Source organism: Palaemon carinicauda, chromosome 11, assembly GCF_036898095.1.
Source record: "Palaemon carinicauda isolate YSFRI2023 chromosome 11, ASM3689809v2, whole genome shotgun sequence".
Taxonomy (NCBI): domain Eukaryota; kingdom Metazoa; phylum Arthropoda; class Malacostraca; order Decapoda; family Palaemonidae; genus Palaemon; species Palaemon carinicauda.
Genome location: NC_090735.1, coordinates 90,552,044 through 90,558,957, shown reverse-complemented (window position 1 = coordinate 90,558,957; position 6,914 = coordinate 90,552,044).

Genomic DNA, 6,914 nt, shown 5'->3' with positions numbered 1-6,914 from the left:
CAGCCTCCTTAGCCAGTGAATCTGCCTTCTCATTCCCGGACACACCTACATGTGCTGGAACCCAACAAAATTGAACTGTTATACCTCTCCGTCCAATAAGGAAAAGCCATTCTAAAATCTTTAAAACTAGACGGTTATTAGAATTAAAAACTTCCATAGCTTGAAGGACACTCCTTGCATCACTAAAAATTGTAAAATTACCCTCCTTCTCCAACGCTATTTTCTCAATAGCGGTTAATATGCCATACAGTTCGGCAGTAAATATGGAAGCGGTCAGAGGAAGTGCACCTCTACAATTAAAACCATTACTATGTACTCCAAATCCAACGCCAGCATCAGATTTGGAGCCATCAGTATAAATAAAAGTTGATCCTCTATGTTCTTTAACATGTTCATTAAAAAGAGACCTGGCTTCTATGTCTGACATATTCTTCTTATCTCCAATAAAATATTTACAAAAAGATATCTCTGGTAACTTCCATGGAGGCGTTGATGATACCTTGAATGGAAGTACCTTATTTCTAATTATATCCAGACTATTTAATAATCGTTTCACCCGAAAGCCATAAGGTTGAGGAGATTTTGGGTGCAACTCAAAGTATGATGCGTGTCTTACAAGGCTTGCAGTCTGAAAGGCTAGAGAGTTAGGGAGTCTTTGCAATCTAAACCAATACCGAAGAATGGAAGACATTCGGTAAAGGTCTAGAGGTAACTCTCCAGCATCAACAAGGAGACTTGGGATAGGCGAGGTTTTAAAAGCTCCAGTAGACAATCTAATACCTGCATGATGTATCGAATCTAATATTTTTAACCGGCTTGGGGTGGCTGAAGAATATACCTCACAACCATAACTAATTTTGGAAAAAATCAAGGCCTTGTATAATTTTAAAATAGTATTGTGGTCTGCCCCCCATGATGTATGGGATAATACTTTTAAGATATTCAGAGCTTCAACACATTTAGCTTTTAGCGCTTTTAGGTGAGAAACCCATGTAAGTCTACAGTCAAATATCAAACCTAAAAATTTGGTTTCCGATACACATGGTATCCGTTGACCTTTAATGTATATATCCGGGTCTGGATGTACTCCCCGGATACGACAAAAATGGACAATGATAGTTTTACTTGTCGAGAACTTAAATCCATTCATGTCAGCCCACTGGATAATTTTATCAATAGAGAGTTGGATTTTTCTCTCAACCATTGCCATTCTAGTGCCAGCAAATGATATTGAGAGATCATCCACAAATAATGTTGAGAGAACATCCTGGGGAATGGCTGAGGATATCCCATTAATTGCTAGTGCAAAAAGGGTTACACTCAGCACACTACCCTGAGGAACTCCTCCTTCCTGGCACTTACTCTCTGATAGAGTTTCCCCCACTCTCACTTGAAAAACTCTACGTGAAAGAAATGCCTGAATAAATAGTGGCAGCTCTCCTCTCAATCCCAATTCATGAATGGTTTTAAGAATACCATATCTCCATGTGGTATCATATGCCTTTTCAAGGTCATAAAATACTGTAACATGGTGCTGTTTGGAAGCAAAGGCTTCACAAATAGAAGACTCAAGTCGTATCAACACATCAGTCGTTGAGTGCATTTTTCGGAATCCACATTGAATCGGTGATAAAATACCTTTCTTTTCAAGGTACCATATCAGTCTTGCATTGACCATCTTCTCCATGATTTTACATAAACAAGATGTCAATGCAATAGGACGATAGTTTGCTGCTAAAAACTTGTCTTTACCGGGTTTTAAAAAGGCTAAAATAATGGCTAGTTCCCAAACACTTGGGTAACTATGATCATGCCATATTCTATTAATAATGCTTAAAATAAATAGCTTTGTATTAAAATGGACATGTTTAATCATTGCATATGGAATTCCATCGGATCCAGGGGCTGTATCGTTACAATGAGCAAGTGCGGAATCAAATTCTCTTTCAGTGAAAGGAGAATTATACGACTCTTCCCTTCTTGTTGCAAAATTTAAAATTTTCTTTTCTTCAGTGCTCCTATACTGGTGACCAGGGGCTCCTTCACACTTGCTGGATACATTTGAAAAATGATTAGCCAGGGCATTGCTAACTTCATTTGCTTCAGTTACATACTGGCCATTCACCTTCAACACTGGTGGTGGGTTGGGGGTGAATTTGCCAGCTATCTTTTTTACTTTCCTCCACACAGAAGATGGTGGTGTTCTACTGTTAATGGAGGAAACAAAAGACATCCATGACTGGCGCCTTGCTTCTTTCATGGCACGACGGAACTGTGCTCTACATTTCTTGTACATAGTTAAATTCTCATCAGTTCTGCGTCTACGCAATCGTGTTAGAGATCTTCTTGTGGCTCTGTGGAGTGCAGTTAGTTCTGAAGACCACCACGGGACTGGTCGTCGTTTGAATAACCCTGTTGTTTTGGGAATTGAATTGACTCCTGCTGTATGAAGAGTTCCATTCAGTAAGTCTATGGCATCATCAACACTTTCAAACTGTTCTGCTCTCCCTTCGATTTCGCTTAGCTCGGAAAATTTAACCCAGTCTGCCTTGTCTAGATTCCAACGTGGCGATCTTTGCAAAGGCGGACCCTTGTTGGTGTTTATAATGATTGGTGCATGATCACTAGTATGCCAATCATCTAATGTCCTCCAATCAAAATCAAGAAGGCAGTTAGAGCTTGCAATTGAAAGGTCAATGCATGACAAAGTACCTGTCTGAACATGGAAGTGTGTGGGCTCTCCTGTATTAAGGAGTCCCACATCCTCATTCTCCACAATTGATGAGATAATATTGCCCCTTGTGTTTGCTAAAATATCACCCCATAAAGGATGTCTACCATTCATATCTCCCAGTAAGAGAAATGGTTGAGGGAGTTGTTGAATGACCTCTGCTAAGTCATCATATAAAATAATATCATTTGGAGGTAAGTACAGAGAGCAAATTGTATATTTTCTCCCTATATCAAATTGTACAACAACTGCCTGCAGGGTTGTACGTATAGACATAGGTATTTGGGGAACATCTCGACGAATGTATACAAGACTTCCGCCATGGCTCCCTGCTTGTTGATTATATGGTGTTCTATAGCTAACATACTCTCGAGGACTAGGAGTGTTAGAATCAAGCATACTTTCCTGTAGACATACAATTATGGGGGAATGCTCATGAATTAGGAGCTTAAGTTCTTCATATTTGGCCCTCAAACCCTGACAGTTCCATTGCAAAATGGAGGAGAAAACTATGGATTATTTCTGGAAGACATCTTGGATGAGGTCTTCCCATTAGCAGTTTTTAATCTAACATTATTACCTGTAGGTTTCTTCAGAGGTGGTCTTGTTATAATGGGTTTTATGTTTGTGTTTTTCTTTGTATCCTTTTGATCTATTTGTTGAGGTGGATGGTGGACCTCAACTTGAATTTCTGATTTATTCAGTTTATCTTCTGGTCCATTAGAAACATCAACAGACAAAACATCATATTTATTTGATGTCATAACCTTGACGTTTCTAATGGAGGGTGGAGAGAGAGATGGAGGTCTCTCTCTTTTCCTATTTATCAGTGGTGAGGATTTACCAGGTTTGTGCACCTTCCCTACCACAGGTGCACCTGGTAACTTTGTTTCGGGTGGAACTTCCATCAAATCAGGCAAGGACATGGCCTGAGAGAGGTTAGTACTATTGTTGGTAATGGGGGATGAAGTTTGTATAGAAGTGGGCAGTGTTGCAGTTTTAATACACAGTGGTAAAGCCTTGGAAGGCAATATGCTTACCTTGTCACGTAAAACTCTACTATCATTAGATGATGTATTTCCTTTTTGGGAATTACTGGCAGCACTATGTGGGTTCGATGTCTCCTGTGGTATATTTTCTCTTGATTTCAGTGCATTTGCATAGCTGTTTGGTTTTTTCAGTAGTCTTTTGGCATGTCCTACACTTATGTGTTCTACACTGGATTTGTTGAGGGCTGCTTCTTCAAACTTATAAATCTCGCAGCTCCTGTCAGTGGATTTATGGTTTGAATTGTAATTCAAACAGCTGGGCTCAAGTGTACACTCTCCATGATAGGGACTGGCACAGATGCTACACGTTTTTTCATTTTTACAAACTTTAGAAGGATGTCCAAATTTGAAACATTTGAAGCATTGTAAGGGCTTTTGTTTAAAAGGTCGAACTTTTATTCTTTCCTTTTCAATATCGATGTGGAAAGGCACATCAGCATCCTGGAAAGTAAGGATAATCATTGACGTCCCAGGAATCTTATGCACTTTCCACACTGTTAATGGGCACATGGCTAGTATTTCCTCTTCTGTAAATTCATACAGATCTTTATTGAAGACTACTCCCCTTCCGTAACTAAAGTTTAGGTGGGGTTTGACATCTAACATATCCTCATCACTGTTTGTCGTAAGGTTAGACAGTATTACTGATTGCGTGAATGATTTAGCATGGATTAAGAAGCTATTTTTCCCAAAGCGAGATATATCACCTGGTGCAATGGTTCCTACCTTTTTCTGAATTAGTTTGCTAATTTTAAAATAATTCCCATTACTCCCTTTAGGCTCGGCAACAAGCCACATTGGTGGTTTTGGCTTTCTTTGGGGGAGCATAGTTAAATCGATATCTTTCTCAAACCAGTCAGCAGGTCTATATACATCCAAACTGTTTGGTATCTTATCACATAGGGCACCCATGACATTTAGGTTATTAATTTTGATATCATTGATGTTACATATTGCATTGAATGCTTCTTCATGATTATTATAAGTTATCCATGAATGCCATTTTTCATTTTCAAGTTTCATTCTAATTTCTTTTAACACTCCATAGCATCTAAATGCTTTATATATCATATAATCAGTATTTATTGGAATTTGGGTAACATGAAGGATTCTTAGTTTCCCTTTGTTACCCGACTTAATTGGTTTTGAAACATTAGTAGAGGGGTCCTTTTTTGTTCCTAAGTCGTCAACAGAATTTTCCTTAATTGAATTAGCAGAGGTCGTCAACAGTGCCGGGGGAGAGTCAGCGTATCCAGGGGATGGGGGTTCATTGCTTAAAGAATCCATTAGACGAGAGAGAGAGAAAAGGGTTACTTAGATGTACCTGCTCGAGAATGTTAGGCCATCACACGCCAGAAAGGAAATTTGCACTTTCCACTATCGGCACAATGAGAGTATACTTCCCAGATGGTCCACTCCATACCCTACCCGAAGGATAGCATCAAAACAGATATAGAGGCACAGATGTAAGCTGAACCCGCCTGTTAGGACTGAGACCAAGAAATTATGGAATCATCCTCCCCATATCTGTAATGACGGGCTTCCGGCCAAAAGCCGAGAGTCCTACCCCAGGCATTGGATCCCCCTGGATTCCGAAGACCCAACACTTGAGAATAGTTCCGCCAAAAAGGTCCAAACCATCTTCGGGATGGCTGAAATCATCCAATACTCTCACATATAGCTTTGAATGCAAACACCTCCCAACCGTGACACCTCCTCCCACTCATCAAAGCAGGCAGCAATATAGGATGTATGAACATCCACGCCGGGGCTACAATGGATGAGAAACATCCAAGCCATAGGAAAGAAAAAAGAAAATAATAATAAATATATATGTACATAATATATACACATATATAATGAGGGAAATTTTTCTCATTGAGTTTGGAAACCAAGACGAAAGAAAGTTTATGAAATTAGGATAAGGTCGAAGTAATATTGAGAAAAAGAAAAAGGTGAAAGAGAGAAATTTAGATTCAAACTGGGGGAGTAATTTCCCCAAGTTCGAGAGCCCTCTTGCCCGTCACCAAGTTTCAGCACGGGAGTGAAATGCCGTGCTGAAGCTCAATGACTTCATCAAGGCATTCTCTCATTAAGAGGGGTAGCAAGAGGAATACGTTGTTCGCCAACTCTCTTTCTCATTCTGACTACTTTTACTACGCCTTGACTTTTCAGTTCATCATCAATTTCTTTTTCCTCTATGTCCAGCAACTCTGGAGCATATATTACACCTCAACTTTGCTTGAAAGTAGGGTGCGAAACGCATTTGACAATATGACCATCCAATGTTGCGAGTATTTTCAATCTTTTGCCTTGTATTGGGGATAGTGCCTCTATCAGGAGACTTCCATTTCCCTGGGGAAGAATTTTTGGCTGCCCTCCACATACAGCCGCTATTTCCCTATTAGCTTTAAAAACATTTACACGTTCATGTCTTGCATTTTCAAATTCCTAAATAAAAAATTTCTCATAATTCACTACTTCATAGTGACCAGGTAATACTTCTACTTTTCTATATTTTTCTGTACTGTCATCATTTCTCACTCTCTCTCTCTTCTTCTCTAGTGTTAACTTATCATTCTTCACATGACGTGAGTAAGGTTCCAAAGTTACGATATTGGAACCCGAGTTAGAGCTGTCTGTATGGAGGTCCATGTTTGTATTTTCCAGGTCGTCAACAGACTGGTTGGTTTTTTTTAAAAGAGCAAGCCAGGTTATCCACCTCTTATCAGAGGATGTCAGTCCTCCTATCCCATGTGGCCCAACACGAGAAGAGGCTTCAGCGGGGACCATTTTTCTATTAGAGAGGGGCTGCCTCTCTTAACCCTTCTACCCGCAAAGGACGTACTGGTACGTTTCACAAAACTCATCCCTTTACCCCCATGGACGTACTGGTATGTCCTTGCAAAAAAACTGCTATTTACATTTTTTTGCATATTTTTTATATGTTTTTGAGAAACTTCAGGCATTTTCCAAAAGAATGAGACCAACCTAACCTCTCTATGACAAAAAATAAGGCTGTTAGAGCAATTTAAAAAATATATATAGCACAATATGCTTAAAAAAAAAACCCAGGTGGTTAAGGGTTGGAAAGTTCCAAATAACCTGGGGGTAAAAGGGTTGAGGTGGGCGTA